The sequence below is a fragment of the Protopterus annectens genome, chromosome 5.part0 (assembly GCF_019279795.1).
Source record: "Protopterus annectens isolate FY-2018-M chromosome 5.part0, PAN1.0, whole genome shotgun sequence".
NCBI lineage: Eukaryota > Metazoa > Chordata > Ceratodontiformes > Protopteridae > Protopterus > Protopterus annectens.
In genome coordinates, this window is record NC_056735.1 from 438,468,015 (window position 1) to 438,483,467 (window position 15,453).

A 15,453-nucleotide genomic window follows, 5' to 3' on the forward strand; every position below is an offset into this window, starting at 1 on the left:
CTCTCTTTAATGATTTTTCAGTACAAATGCGTGTTGCTTAACTGAGGGCATGCAATGATTATCAGTACTTTTGAGAGGTAAGACTGTGAAATCTTTGATACCTGAGGCCTGTACTTACCAATGGACACATATAAGTCAAATAAGTCTCTGGAGTCACATGTTAAGGTAATTTCTGTATACATCTCCCACATTTTGCTTGCTTACTGTACCAATTGATGAAATACAAGGATATGTCATAATATTATTGAACAATACACTCCAGGTTCAGAACTTACCTTGTAAATGCAACAGTTAACACCATGCTAGTTCAGGGCTGACTCTGTCTGAAGAAAGCAGTACACAGCCAGCACATGAGGAGCTAAAGGTTGTGGGAGATACCTGACATCAATGTTTTATATTTTTATATATATATATATATATATATGAGAGGAAGTTTTTAGGCCCCCTAGATGGTGAGCGAGTATGCCATTTTTCTATTAGCCAATGCAAAGTCATACTGAGCGTGCCCATGTCTGCCTCAGCAACTGATGATTCCCTCTATGACTCCTCATCTGCCTGTAGCTGTGGTGCCCTTGGCTTTGGTGGTGGGATGTGTGCCCCTTCCCCTTGCTGATCCTTTTGCAGCTGTTTCTTCAGGATTATGTTGTCTAGCATGGCATATACTGTGAATATTTTTGTACATGTCTGTAGATTGTACTGCAGGTCTCCCACAGATATATCTAGGCACTGAAACAATGACTTCAGCAGCCAGTGAACTGCTCATTGTACCTTTGACTTTTATTGGCCTTGGAAAATTAGACAGTTGATAGCATCAACACTGCATAACTGTATAGTGAATGCTCATACACTGCAATGTGTATCATTACTTTCTAACTTCTCTCTGTAATGGCCTCCACACAACACCCTTTGCAAGTGATGCCACATCCCTGTTTTCTATCTTTTGGATTTAGGGATACAAGAACTGAGTCTGATGTTCAGGGTGTGTAGCTAACTTAGTGCTTAGTATATCTGTTTTTGTGTAGTTGAACTGCTCATTGTACCTCTGACTAATCTTGACCTTGGAAAGTTAGACAGTTGATACCATCAAAATTTCACAACTGTATAGTGAATGTTCTTGCAAGGGTTGTGAAGGTCAAAAACTGCAATGTGTATCATTACTTTCTAACTTCTGTCTTTAATGATTTTCCAGGACAAATGTATGGTGCACATCATAAGTCACTACATCATATTCAGAGCTCAGGATTGCATGACAACACTGTAGTCAAACCCCATAAGAACAGTAATACAGTATAATGCTCTCTTTTGCATGTACCTCAGCATAACCATGCAGCAGCTGGATAGACCACAGGCCTTTCTCAGCAAGATAACACAGGGCCAAGAAACCATACCATGATGTATGTGCATAGATTAAAATCCATGTCACTGTAATCTGTCTTATATAGGATGAGGTGACATCTGCCTGGCCTCTAGGCCAGTGTCTGACCATGCCCTGGTGGGATGACTGCATATCCAAACATCTGATATAGCTGATGACATCAGCAGTGTCTGTTGAGAATATGGTAATAGTGTCCCATATGCTGTGGTAAAAGGCTCTCTGTAATGTCAAGCAAGAGCATACACCCCCCCCACACACACACAGTTAACTGAATTGAGAATAAAACCCTTACACCTCTAAGTGCACAGACTACATAACACAAGTACAAGAACAGGCAGTGACAAATGTAGTGCCACAGGGTTCTGTCCTGGGACCTCTTCTGTTTGGTATCTACTTCTCTGAAGTACAGGCTAACACAGAAGGCCTCTGGCTGATGAAGTTCGCAGATGACTGCAAACTAGGAGCCATAGTCAAGTCCCCAAATGATGTGGGCATCCTACAGAAGGGCCTCACTGAGACAGATGTCTGGTGTCAGAGCCATGGCCTCAAGCTCAATGCCAAAAAGTGCAGTGTCATCCCCTTTGGTAAAAACTCTGTACCGTGAACTACCACATAGGCAGCAATCTACTTAACACTGAATGCGTGATAAGAGACCTTGGGACCTAGGTGGACAGTAGTCTCTCCTTTGATAGTCACATCGCCACAGTTGTCAGGAAGTCCTTCTACGTGGCACACCTCATCATAAAAGGGTTCTCATCCAGGAAAAAAGAGATCATTGTTCCCCTCTACTCGTCACTCATTAGACCCATTATAGAGTACAACGCCCCTTTTGGAATGTACCTCACAAGACATCTGCAGCAGCTGGAAAGGCCACAGAAGTACCTCACAAAGAGGATTACTGGCCTCAAACAAATGCCCTACACTGACCACCTCAAAAAACTCCAGCTTTACTCCGTAGCATATCGCCTACTCTGAGGTGATCTCTGACTAACATATAAAGCTATGTCAAAGCCAGAGCTGTTGGACATGCTACATCAAAAGAAATCCCAATCCCTCCAAGCTACACACTCTAGGGACCTAAACCTTGTCACCACAATAAACAGGACATGCTGGAGGGATAGATTCCTGTCCCAGAGACTTCCTATACTCTGGAACAAGCTACCCATCTATGTCAAGCAAAGTTCTTCATTAGCACTCTTCAAGAAAAATCTTGATGAGTGGATGGGAAATATAAAATACACCCCAGGGATCACTTCTGTGTCTCTGCTGGACAGTGGCACAGGAAAATAACTTTCTTGGGTGGCATAAGCTATGGTACCTTGCTGGCTAGGCTTACGTAGGCCCTTGGGCTGATAGCCTAGTACCAACCTATGAACCTATGAACAATACTTAAGACAAGCACCACAGCACAGGTCTGATTTTTGCCAGACTGCAGTTGAACTTATAGTACAGGACATTATCCGACCATGTGTGAAACACATACCTCTGAATTGTACAGATTTTCACAGAATGTCCAGACCTTTGACTCATATTTTTGGTCTGTTTCTCATAAAATTGTGGTTTTCTGGCAAATCATTGAGGGTTAAAGTCAGAAAATAATGACAGATGTTTGAGTTTCAGACTTCATACCCTTCAGAAAATTCATGCTAATGCAAAACCTGTTACTCTATCAGTTCTTTAGGTTTGTAAGAGCAATATTTAAAAAGTGTCACTATTTTTGGGCCTTTGTTCTCCCGTTACTGAAGGCTTTGTCCAGATTTCTTGCTTTAAGAGGTTGAAAGGTGTGGTGAGACAAGATGTTGGCAGGCCTGCATAGGTTCATAGTTTCATAGGTTCATACAAGGCTACTACCATAATGGGCCTAGGTTCATAGAAGGTTACTAAGCTAATGGCCCTAAGGCCTTTTCAAGCCTAGTGAAATTGTACCATTGCTTCCTTATAGACCAAGATATGTAGTCCATATTTGTGAATCCATGATCAGCACTGGTTGCACCCATCTAAGAGTGACATGGGTGAAACTCCCAGGGTAAATTTATGATTTCCCATCCAGTTGTTCAAGTTACGCTTAAGTAGGTCATTGGAGCTCAGTTTCACATGAATTGGTAGTTTGCTCCATAGCAGTGCTAATCTCTGGGAGACATATCTATCTCTCCAGCATGATGTCCTGTTGATGTTGCAGTCTAGGTAGGTTAAAGTCCCTACAGCAAATGAGTCTTGTCCCATTTGATTTGAAGATGTACAGCATTTCCATTAAGGCAGGGTTCAAGAGTGCTCTGTAGGTCATGCACAAGTTGCCTCTCAGCAGTCTATACTATACAGAGTACAGTGACAGGGCCTTCAGTCTGTCCATGTAGGTCATGTGTTGAAGTCCTTGGATTTTCTTGGTGAGAAACTTCTTCTCTTCAGGTGAGAAACCTCTTCTCTTCAGCTGCTGCAGGAGTTTGGTAAGGTACATGCAAAAGGCAGCTTTTGTTCTCTATTATTGGTCTGATGGGGGACGAAAACATTGGATTGATAACATTATTAGTCTTGGATGCTATGCCTTACTTATGAAGTGTGCAACATAAACACCCTTCCTTACCACTGTGGATGCATGATGATCAAAGTTAGCGTAGCTATCAGCATGCATTTCCAAATCGCTCACCATTGGTTTGGAACTTTGGGGGGTATTATTAATAGTGCAATTTGCAGGGACCTGTCCTTTGCCAAAAGGTATAATAGTGAATTTTTGGGGTTAAGTTTAAGTTTGTGGCTTTGGCAACAATCATTTAGGTATGTAAGCCCATTTTGTAGTATGCTGACATAGTTTGGGGATTCAGTGATTGCACACAGTTTGCAGTTGTCAGTGAACCCAGTGAGCCACAGACCATCTGTTATCACCTTAATTTCTGAGAAATAGATTCCAAACAGTAGGAGGCTCAGCACAGACCCTTGTGGAACACCACTGGTAACAGGTCTGCTGATGGAGGTGATATCCCCAGTTATGACTGTATGCATTTTTGGTGAGACAGTTGGCTGCCCATCTAATGACTTATGGGTTAATACCTAGTCAGGTGAGTTTCACAATGATGCTTTAATGGGGATTGCGTCAAAACTTTTTGTCAAGTCCAGATAGGCAGTATGTATTGATTTGCCTTCATCCAGGGCTTTGCTGACACTCTTGAAGAATTCCACTAGGCTTAACAGGCATGATCTGCCCTTAACAAAGCCAAACTGGGTTGGTCAAGAGTTTGAAGGTCACCAATGTCCTTGCTGATAAGGTCTAAGATGATTCTCTCCATGGCCTTACAGACAAGGCTGGTGAGGCTTATGGGTCTATAATTTCCCAGGTTGGTTGAGGGGCCCCTCTTCTGTGCAAGGGGATTATGGTTGCTGCTTTCCACTCTGCCAGGACAAAGCCAGTACTTAGACTGTGGTTGAAGACAGTACACGGTGGTTCTGCTAACTCTTGCTTTACACTGTTTAGTAAGCAGTCTGGGATGTTATTCCATCCCAGAGAGGCTGTGTTTTTGGCCTTGGCAAGTGTGGTTATGACCTGTTCTTTGGAGATAGTAAGTAGAGAACTGGTGACAGTTATGCTTTGGGGTATGATTGCTGGAGACAGGGGTGTGAAATGTATGCCATACCTGCCTGCTAGCAGGTTGGCAATGTCCTCAAATTCAGTATGACTGGTACCATCCACTATGAATTAAGTGCAAAGCTCATCCTTCCCTTTTACATTACAGATATAGCTAAAGAATGCCTTATGATCATCCTTAGCTATGGATGCTAATTTAGTTTCTTACCTCATTCACTCCAGTGGAGCTCAGGAAGTTTGCACTGTAACTTCCAATGGGTGGAGCCTAAGCCTTTTGACAGTCAAATTATGTCTTCATGTTTCAAACAAATGTTCATGTTTGTGGGATTATACGGCTTACTAAAGAAGTGTAAATGGAAACTAAAATTTAATGTAAACGTAAGTGTAAAACTCCTCAGCAGAAACTTTTTTTTTACAGTGGTAGTAATCTTTAGGTTCTGGATCTTTCTTAACCCAAATTTTGTAAGTCACAGTAAACACAGTAACTTATGCTTTGTAATATTTTGTAAACAACTTGCAATATCTCTGAAACCACTTAAGTTGCATGCATACTGCCAGCAGCATTTTATTCATGTAGCTGAGAGCTTTCATATGAGGTTGAGTTCTGTCTGTTACTTGGTTGTTGAGATATTTAGAAAAATGTGACAATTATATCTATTAATATCATAAAAACAGTAGTTAATATCTTTTTACCTGCACTAGACAGAGGTCAAATATTAATGCAGTTGAGTTTTTGTGTAAGGTTTAAGATGAAAACTTTTAAAACCTTGTACATAGTATGGTTTTGAAAATGATTGTAAATATGAACAAGCAGCATTTGACACTTAGAGGCATCAGTAAGTGTTAACTGCTGATGCACCTGGAGGCGTCACTCGGATGTAAAGAGTTGCTTTAGAGGACTTTACAAGATGTCTCATTTGCTTATTCAAGCTATGGAAGATTTTCTTCTGCTGAGACTGTTCCCTCTAATTCAAAGACATCAGTTTCTTTCTCTTGTTGTATAATCTATTCATGCTATATGTCCACCAGGGCAGCGGGGGGTTTCATGAGAAAATTTTGATTCGTTGAGGTACGGCTAAATCTGTACACTTGTAAAGGTGTGTATACAGGGCATTTGTGTAAATCTCTGTATAGGAATCTTTACTATCACTGGTGGCAGGAGGTTTGAAACTATTTATGCCATCTCTTAGAAGGCTATAGTTTGCTTTGGAGAAACTTTTCAACCTGTTGGATCCTGAGGGAGGGTCAGGTACGATTGTTAAACTTAACATGACTGATTTATGGTCAGATCTTACCAGGGAGCATCTCACATATGGGGTGGTGCAGCAATCTCCCATGTTATTGAGTACTAGGTCAAGGACATTCCAGCCCCTTGTGGAGGTGTGGAAGGACTGTTCCAGAGCATTTATGTTTACAAAGTGCAGCAGCCTTAAGGCAAATGTGTTTGAGCTCATATATGTATCCCAATCAATGGAAGGATAGTTAATGTCACCCATGCCTAGGGTGTTTGGCTACATTATGCATGACACAAGTAGGTCCAGGAAGGCACTGTGTGGTTTTCAAGGTTCGTGTTGGTAGATCTGTAGCTAACAATGACGTGGAGGAGGGTCTTTCCTCTAGCTAATTGGACTCGGATAACTCTAGCGATCATACTGCTTATCCAGTCATGAGGTGTATTTGTCTTTTATGAAGATGGCTACACCTCCTCCTTTTGTTCTTTCATGTTCATTTTGTGGCCTGAATATGTGGAAGGCATTCTTGCTTGTCATAGTTGGAGAATTCTCTGTGTCCCTAAACCATGTGTCTTTCTGACTGCACAAGCATCAACTTCTTCCCAAGTAAGTAGTGCCTCCACTGAGTGTAGTTTATGATTTATATTCCTAGCATTAAGCAGAATAAGCCTGAGTTTGTCTTTTGAGGATATTTTTACATCAGGCATTTTGGTTTATGACATTGCCTAGTATAAAAAGCCACTATGGGGGACACAAGTACCTTGGCCAGTAACCAAACGGCAAGAGTTGATAGATGAGGGTCATCCCTGGCAAAGAACATGGTCTGTCGACCATATCATCCCAGGCTGAGAAATACTGGATCCCCTGTGGACTAACACCAGTAGCTAAGTCAATTGTTGAAGGCAATAATTCTTTTGTTTGTATTGAAGCATTATCCTGGGTGAAGGTAAAATTCTGCTTAGGGCTATGGTCATACCTGCCTGGGAAACATAATATGAGAGATCTGGCATATCTCTTTTCATATAGTAGGTGGTATAGGAGGTATTTCTCAATTAATTTACCCCAACATGGAGTACGACAGAGGTGTAACTGTGCTTGTTGTTGAGAAACTTGAGTGCATGCATGACTTTGCGGATCCCGACACCTGACAGGCAGCTGTTCATGACTTTCTATATTACAACCTGGTGAGGGGAAACATATGTGAGCCTCACTATGGATTCACCTATTACCAAGACATTGGCTTTCAAGTGTTTTGCCTTAAGGGCTTAATGGGTGACACACTGATATGTTTGTTTTTATGTGTAGTGGGTTCCATTGGGACTGTAATGTGTGCAGAAGGTTTGCATTTGCAAGGTCTGTGCTCTTTTGGTAAACTTCTAATGAGTACCTCTGCATATGTGGGGTTATGTGTTGTGCACTTGGCTTGTTGAGTAGGTGAAGTATGTGTGCTGACAATTGATATCTGGTTTACTGTTACCTGACAGAGAGAGCATTTATTCTAGATTCATTACATAGTCGCACATCTCTCATATTGTATTTGTAAGCATTAGGGATACATGGTTGTCAGTGTACATGAGGCAATAGAAGCCTAATTGTGAAAAAACACAAGTACCCTTATTAAGCATATTTAAATGGTCATTCTTAGAGTGATTTTGTGTGCAGCAACAACTGGACTTCTCGATGAGGGACATAAGTGCCACCTCTGAGGTGACTTCACAATCAGCCAACCAGTAGTAAAGGTTGCGCATGAACAGTGTCATTGTGGAGCATTGCTTCACAAGCAATGGGACCCTATTACAGGGGAGTGTGTGTTGCTTGTGGAATATATGTCTCTGCAAAGCATGTTTTGTTTATGTCACAGGCAAGGTTGAGAACCCCGATCCAAGTTATTCCTGTCCCATTTGATTTGCAGATGTCTAGCATTTCCAGTAGGGCAGGGTATGAGACTTCTATGTAGGTCAGGCATAGGTCATGTCTCAGCAGCTTGCAGGATACTGAGTATAGTGACAGGTTTTGTAGTCTTTCCTTGTATGTGATACTTGCAGGACCTGCATCGTCCCAGTGACAAATCTCTTTTTTTTCTCGAATTGCTGAAATTGTCTGGTGAAGTACAGACAGAAGGGAGCCTTGTACTCAATTATTGGTATGATAAGGGTAGAGTACAACAGAGCTATGACCTCCCTGCTCTTGTATGTGATATCCATATGTATGAGGGCACAATGCAGAATGTGTATCTCAACACTATGGACACATAGTGATGAAAGTGTAGATTGCTATGAACTTGTGTTCACAAGTATCACAACACTGTGTGAGCTGAGAGGGGTGCTATATATATCATAATTAGCAGGGGTACTTCACTGTAAAAGGGGATAATGAGGCATCATTTGCTGTAAGGTTCTGTCCGTGAGTTTGGTACCAGTCATTCTCTCTCTCAGCCCCTTCTGTAATGTGCTATCATCTTTGTGTGAATCTATAATCTATGTGAGTGCATCCAATTAACAGCCATCTGCAAACGTGGTAAACCACAGGCCATCTACAATTGACTACACTTCAGGAAGTATTTTTCACACATTTGAAGGTGCAGCACACATCCTTGTAGTATTTTACTGGTAAGTGGCTAGTGGAGGGTGCAGTCCCAAACTTTGACAGTGTATGTTTTGTTGCTGAGCCAGTTGGCTATCCAGCTAGTATTGTATGGCTTAGTTCCCAGATGGGGAATTTTCACTATGAGACATGAATGTGGGATATTGTCAAAGCCTAGGATAACAGAACATAGGCGGTATGTCCTGTTATCTGTCATCCATGTTTTCGGGGTCAGTATCAAAGAAGCCCACTGGGTTCAATAGGCAAGATCTATCCTTGACAAACACAACACAGGGTGACTCAAGTGTGTTGAAGGTCACCTATATCCCTGTGGATAAGGTCCATGCTGACCCCTCCCCTAGGCTTGCAGATAAGGCTTGTTAGGCTTGTGGGCCAATACTTGTAGTTCTGCATGTTACCAGATTGATGTGCATTGCATATGACACAACATTTGATATTACTTTCTGCAGTGTAATTGAAATATGTGTGGAAAAAGTACTGAGACAACAAGGTTGCAGGTTTGGTTCATAGGTTCATAGGTTCATAGGTTAATAGCGTTGGTAGTAGGCTATCGGCCCTAGGGCCTATACAAGCCTAGCCATAACAATGCCCTGTCTATTTCTTCCCACAGTATTTAATTCCCTGGACCCCTGTCTACCAGGGCAACTGAGGTGATCCCCGGGGTGAATTTCCTATCTCCCAGGATGCAAACTGTGTACACATGTGAGACCTGTTTGCACACTGTTTAGCAGTGCAAAAACACAAGCCACATTGCTAAAGTCAGACATTTGGTACTGAGTCTATGAAAAACACCTGCTACTTAACTGAGTCTGTGCCAGCAGGTGCTAATGCAATGGTATGTTCCTTTTTGGTGTCATATGGTACTGGGTCTGAATCCTTCTCCCCTCTCTTTTTTTTTTCCAGTGTTTGTTTGCTGCGACGCTTAGTGCAAACAGGGTAAATGGATAAAATAAATCTCAGGTTTGGCTGTGTTTATTTGTCATGTTAGGCATAATTGTGGGTATATTGTGTACAATATTCCAGTATATGTCTGCTCTCTAGACTGCCATAACCTTCACATTTGTCAAACACACATACACAACTGCCTGTATATCAAATAACCTTGAAATTGCATTGCTTGCCACAGTTGAGCACTGCTTACCATTGCACACTGTGTTTGTGTGATGGTAAGTGGTGCACAACATTTTCAAACAGTATGCACACTCCAAGTAAACATGATAACTGGAACTGCTGGGAAGCCATCATTCTCCTTTGCTCTTGATCTGTGATAGACATGGCAGGTGTTCATGGAGATGGTGTGAGATTTAGGGCTCAAAGATGGGATGTTCAGGAGTCCAAGATTTTTGTTGGATTCCTAGTGAAACACCACTGTGCCAGGTTGCTACAGGGGGACTATTCTAGGTCCCAGTATAAGTCAGAGGCTTGGGATAGTTTGGCCCAGGCTTTAACCAGTACCAGCGGTATCCTCCTCCACTGGTGATCAATACAATGACATCTGGAGAAGGTAGAGTGGTACCCTCAATGCTTGGATTGAGGAATTTATGATGGAGGACATCCTATAGATGTGTAAGTATCAACTACAGCGAGTAATTGTAAGGCTTAAAAGCTGAATATAGGCAAGACTGGTATTCTTAATGGTATTCTGTCCTGTTATATTTTTCAAGAAATACAAATGAAAAATAAAATGAAAATATACAAAGGAGCGCAAAGCACTGGAACAAAAACAAAAACAATGCAAGAAGAAGGTAATGATTTTTTAATGAAGCTTCCTGGTACCTCGGGCCATGGCCTTCAAGGGAATGAATTGTAACAACATGAAACTCTACAACAGCAATGCAGGTTGTAAATTGTTTTGTTACAATATTTAAAGTAAACGGGGAATCATTGAAAATTAATCTTGTGGAAATGTGTTCAAATGTCTAAATGTTTTGAAGTGGATGTGTCAATTATTCATTAAGCATTTAATTTATTGTAATTGGATAATCAATTAGGATGGTTTAAAAGTAGAGTTTCATGTTGTTACAATTCATTCCCTTGAAGGCCATGGGCCGAGGTACCAGGAAGCTTCATTAAAACGTCATTGCCTTCCTCCGGTGTGTTTTTTTTTTGTTGTTTGTTTTTGTTCCAGTGTTTTGCACTCTTTTGTATATTTCTGTTCTATTTTTCCACAGCTGCCATGGAATGGGAGTGCAATGTTAGGACCATGCTGCAAGGTTGATGAGGATGAGAGAGGCATGTGGTGTGTATGCAGCAGAAGAGTAGTGTAATTGCAACATTAAAAGTTAAAGATAGCTTGTTTGATATTTTATAGAGTTGCATCAAATTGAGCGTGCATATCTCAAATGTAAAAGCAAGAATGCATGCATTAGACTGTAGCACAACCCAAGAGTACAATATTACACCTTAGTCAGAGGTGGTGGGTTCAAATGCCACACTTCACAAGTATACAGTATTGTTAATTCTTCAATTATGTGTAACTTAAATGTTTAAAGTAAAAGCTCTATAAAAGTGGCACACATGCCCTGCTGTAAACTTTTTTCTGTATAATTGGAACATGCATATGTGTAATATATGCACATGTAAAGGAGTACTTGCTGCAATCTGCAGTGTAGTGTGTATCTGTTAGAGCTGATCATCTTAAAAGTAATAGTTATCTGTTAGGGGGTGGTAGTGTTAAGGGTAAAGGTTAAGATAATAGAGTCAAATAATTATATTAATGCACTGTATGTTACATATGAAGGTAGCAGTCTTATCTGTTTTTTTCTCTCACCCCAACCCTTATCTCTCTCTTTTTGTGTTGTTGTTTTATATTATTATCTATCTTGAAAATGTATCCATGTCATCCATGTATATCACATCACAAAATGCTCTACAGCACAGTGAGGTAGGCCTGCCTCACAGGATCTCCCTGCCCTCACTCCACCAGCCCCGGCACCATTGCCCATCACATCTGGGAGCCAACCTGGCAGCACCACCTCTGCTGCCCCAGCACTACCTGCCCCCTCTGTTAGTCTGGCCCAGAGGATAGTCCAGTGATTCCCTCCAGGAGCAATGGCAGAGGTGTTGAGTTTATCACCGCTGTTGAACTGCCAGGGATGGTGTGTAGGGTTCTGCACCACATTGTTGGTGCATGCTTATGTCAGATGAAGAGGCTGCTCTGCCTCATTTTAAGTAAGACCAGGTGGAGGACTAGTAGACGTCGAGCACTACAGCCAGTAACAGAGTGCAATGGCAGTGATAACAGTGCAGTGGGTGAGGACTTGATTCTCACTGTCACCCAGCTTGATGACCATGGGTCCTGGATGTCCCCACCCTCTCCTCATCCATGATGACCACTGACCTCTTGTGTCCATCACCATTCCTGTTTCTTTTCTTGTTTGTTTAGTTTGCTGCAATTGCTTCTTCACCTACCCATCTTACGAGACCCAGACATGCCTATGTCCCTTCTCCAACATTCCTCTCTCCCTCAGAAAAAGAAAAATCGTTTCATACATAGATCTCCATTTTGAACACACATATTCTTGACACAGTTGAATCTATCCAATTGGCTATACAACATGATTGTGTTGTGGTCACCCCTCTTTCTGGAGGTGACAGTCCAAACTTAGCTAATATTCTGCATATAATCAGTTTTACTGTTGAAGCTATAGTTCTTTCCTATCTCCATCCTGCACATTCCTGTATTGCTTTCCATTTGTTCTTCCCCCTGTTTGCCCCCCATTTCACCACTGTCCTATCTTCCTCATTTCTTTTCTTTAATGCATTATTGCTTGATGTTACGCATTGCAAACCAATGTGCAGCAAAGGTAATACAAAAGTACTTAACAGTATTAGATTCAGTTGTATTCAAACTCAGTTCCAATCTGGCCCTAAAAAAGGTATCAGTGCATTAACTGCATTAACTTATGGCACCACAGAGTCATTTATGTAGGAGATGTATTCCGGAGACTCAATATTAATTGTCAGACTTTAGCATCCCCATTTCACCGCTGTCCTATCTTCCCTTTTGTTTTCCTTAATGCACTTTTGCATGATGGTGCTCAGTAACACACACAGCAACAGTAATACAAAAGTACTTAAAAGTGTTAGACTCAGTTGTGTTTTAACCCAGTACCACCTGACACCAAAAAGGAATGTATCACTGCATTCATTAACACATGCTGCCACTGAGGCAGTTATGTAGCAAGTGTATTCCAGAGACTCAATACTAACTGTCAGACTTTATCAATGCGGCTCACATTTACACAATGCCTAGCAGTGTGCAAACATGGGTATCTCAAATGCGTATACCCTTTGCTAACCTCCCCCCCATAGTTGCATGTTGCACTATGGAAATACATATATTATGCTGTATTAATGCTTACTGTCCATTTATTTATTTTATTTATTTATTTTTATTTTACATTTGTTGACCGGGCTAGTCTAACTGGATATATGCCCATTTTCAGTAGAGCCCCGGGGATATAAGCTCCAAAACAGGGGTGTAGCCATGATTTTCAAATTTGTCCTCATATCTCCCAGACTGCTGCCCCCTCAACAAGCCACACCCACATTAACACTGCTGACCAAGCCACGCCCCTTCACACTGCTGATCTCTGAACAGATCACTGGCAAGTCTATGCCCGGGTAGCACTTACTTACATGAAGAAGCAGCATGAACATTTCATTCCAAAGGTACTTCCTTAAGTCAAAAAACAAAATACCTTTCTATTTACACTAGGGTAGATCAATCAGTTTGCCCCCCCCAGATTACTCTTCTTCCCCTTGCAGCTCCTAACCCTTGTAGTGGCTCATTAGAGCTCCAGTAGTGCTGCTGACTAAAGGACTGTCAGGCTCTAGGCAACACATGCTCCACAGTGTTGTGGTCTGTAGGTACAACGTATAATGCTCTCTCTAGGTAACACCCAAGCTACGAGCCACAACTACCTACCTTCCACCTAAATGGTCACATGGCAATGGCTATTCACCCCTATGGCCTACACTCATACTAAGCCTTTTGGAATAGTAAACCTTACATTCTTCCCCTCAATACTTCTTAGGAGATACCCTCGACCATAAATCTTCTGGCTATCATTAGCAAACAAGTCTTCAATGCACTCTCCAAGGCAAAGAATACTACCTCAATGGGCCCTGATAATATCCTGGGACACCTCTTGGAAAGCATGAAATATGAGCTATCAAACGCTCCAAAACAAGAAGTTATGTACTCACCATAACGTTCGATGTATGTAGTCCATCTCGCCTCACATTCTTACCCGTGGGTTCGGAGCCGAATATCAGCTCCGACTCGGCCAAACATTTCTAGCTTAAAGTCTTCTATTGGCTGGGCTAAGCAGGTATCCCATGCTGCACTGCTCCATATCCCCAGATCTAGATTGCTGCGAACACTCATTCACACCCAAGCATAACAGCATCCAGGTAAAGAAGAATAAGTTAAAGTGAAGGGAACTCTGTAAATCAGACCTAACCTCCAGATCCTCCAGGAAGGGGGAAGGTGGGAGGGTAAGTAAGAATGTGAGGCGAGATGGACTACATACATTGAACATTATGGTGAGTACATAACTTCTTGATGTTATGCAGTCCAATCTCGCCTACATTCTTACCCGTGGGACAGCGTCCCTAGCATCTACATCCTGGGAGGCAAGATACTCCTGAGTACTGTGGAACCAAAGGAAGGCCTGCCCCAAGATACCATGTCCGACTTGTAATGAGTAACAAATGTGTGAGGAGAAGCCCAAGTAGCTGCCACACAAATATCATCCATAGACAATCTGGCTTGATAGGCTGTAGATGTAGATACAGCTCAAGTAGAGTAAGCCTTGACCGGAAACGGTAGGTCTTTACCTCCTGCGGAATAAGTAAAAAGAGATGCAACTGGAAATCCATCTGGATAGGGTGATTTTGGAGACAGGGGACCCAATTTTGTTTTCCGAAAAGGAGACAAATAGTTGATCAGATTTTCGGAGATCTTTGGTTCGGTGCAGATAGAAACGTAACAGTCTGTGTACATCCCATTGATGAAATTTAAATTCTGCCTTGTTTGAAAAGTGGGGAAAAACCACTGCAACTCAATAGATTGATTAAGATTAGATATGGACGCCACTTTAGGAAGAAAGGAAGGGTTTGGTCTAAGAGAAACCCTGTCCTTATGAAAGATCAAGTATGGAGGTTTGATAGAAAGGGCTTGAATTTCTGAAATTCACCTGGCTGAAGTGATGGCTATTAAAAAGGCAGTTTTCCAAGTCAAGAATTTTAAGTCGCAGGTAGCTGCAGGCTCAAAGGGTGGTGAAGTAAGGGCTTGCAGGACAAAATTTAGATCCCAGGGCATGATAGGTTCTGAGACCGGAGGACGGAGTAATAGAATGCCCTTCAGAAAAGCCTTACAGAGTCTGTGAGTCATCAGGCTAGGCTCATTAGCAACATGAAAGTTAGAAATCGCTGCCAATTGAACTTTAATGGTAGCCGACACTGAGCCCTGATGGAACAGCATAGACAAAAACTCCAAGACTGAAGCAATTTGGGCTGTGTAAGGGTCGATTCCTTGGGTTATGAGCCCAAATAGAAAACCTCTTCCATTTGATAGAATACATTTTCCTAGTACAGGGCTTATGAGAGGAAGATAAAATATGAACTACCTCAGGTGAAAAGTGATGAAGCCTAACTAA